Here is a 1,099-nt window from a genome sequence, read left to right as displayed (position 1 = left end):
TTCTTTCTTTCTTTCTTTCTTTCTTTCTTTCTTTCTTTCTTTCTTTCTTTCTTTCTTTCTTTCTTTCTTTCTTTCTTTCTTTCTTTCTTTCTTGCCTATCTCTCTGTGTCTCTCTCTTTCTCTGTCCCTCTCTATTTCTCTGCCTCTCTGTCTGTCTTTTTCCCTCTCCCCTTCCCCTGTCTCTCTCCATGGATGTCTCTCTCCCTCCTTCGGTTTCAATCCCTCCATCCATCTCTTCCTTGCTCTCCTTCAAGCCATTTGTGTGTGCGTGCACGTGTGTGTGTGTGTGTGTGTCTGTGCATGCGTGCACGCATGTGGGTTCCCACGCGCAAGAGCCCGGGTGTGTCTGTGTGTGGGGCTGTGGATTTGCTCCTGGTGGTGGTGGCCGCGTGTGTCTGGGTTTCTCTCAGCCCCTCTCGCTGGAGATCAGGCTGCCGGCTCTAGTGCCAGCCCGGGGCAAAGCAGGCCATCCTCCAACCCCCAACCCCCAACCCCCACGTCCTCTTGCCCACCGGGTGGGTCTTGGTCGGAATAAACGACCATGGTGTTGGTGTTGTGAGAAAAAGTCCAGGCGCTGCTTGGCCGCCAGTTCGCCCTTGGCCAGCCCTGATGGCTCTGGCTGGGTGGGGCAAGAGGGAGCCTCGCAGGAGCTCCTGAGCCGCCAGGGATCCAAAAGAATAACTCCACGACAGGGTGGAGGACCAGACTGGGTCCCAGGATCGTGAGCCCTGGGCCCTGACGCCTCGGAGCACTCCCTGTTCTGGAGCTCGGGAGCCGGGGGAAGGCCGTGGGCGAGCGGCTCCGGGGTCCGGATACGAGCCTGGCCTCCCCGGCCTGGCGGTGTCAGCTGGAAGCCGGGGGGCATAGCTGGGCTGGCCTCTTGGGGTGGCCAGGCGCCTCTGCTGGCGTGTACGGGCATACCACCCTGAATCCGCCGGATCTCGTCTGATCTCCAAAGCTAAGCAGCGTGGGGCCTGGTTAGTACTTGGCTGGGAGACTGCCTGGGAATACCGGGTGCTGTAGGCTTTTTTGTTTTCTTTCTTGTCTTTCTTTCTTTTCTACCTGCCTTTCTTTCCTTCTCTCTCTCTCTTCTTTCTTT

The sequence above is a fragment of the Colobus angolensis genome, unplaced genomic scaffold (assembly GCF_000951035.1).
Source record: "Colobus angolensis palliatus isolate OR3802 unplaced genomic scaffold, Cang.pa_1.0 Scaffold610, whole genome shotgun sequence".
NCBI lineage: Eukaryota > Metazoa > Chordata > Mammalia > Primates > Cercopithecidae > Colobus > Colobus angolensis.
This window is presented reverse-complemented; position numbering follows the sequence as displayed.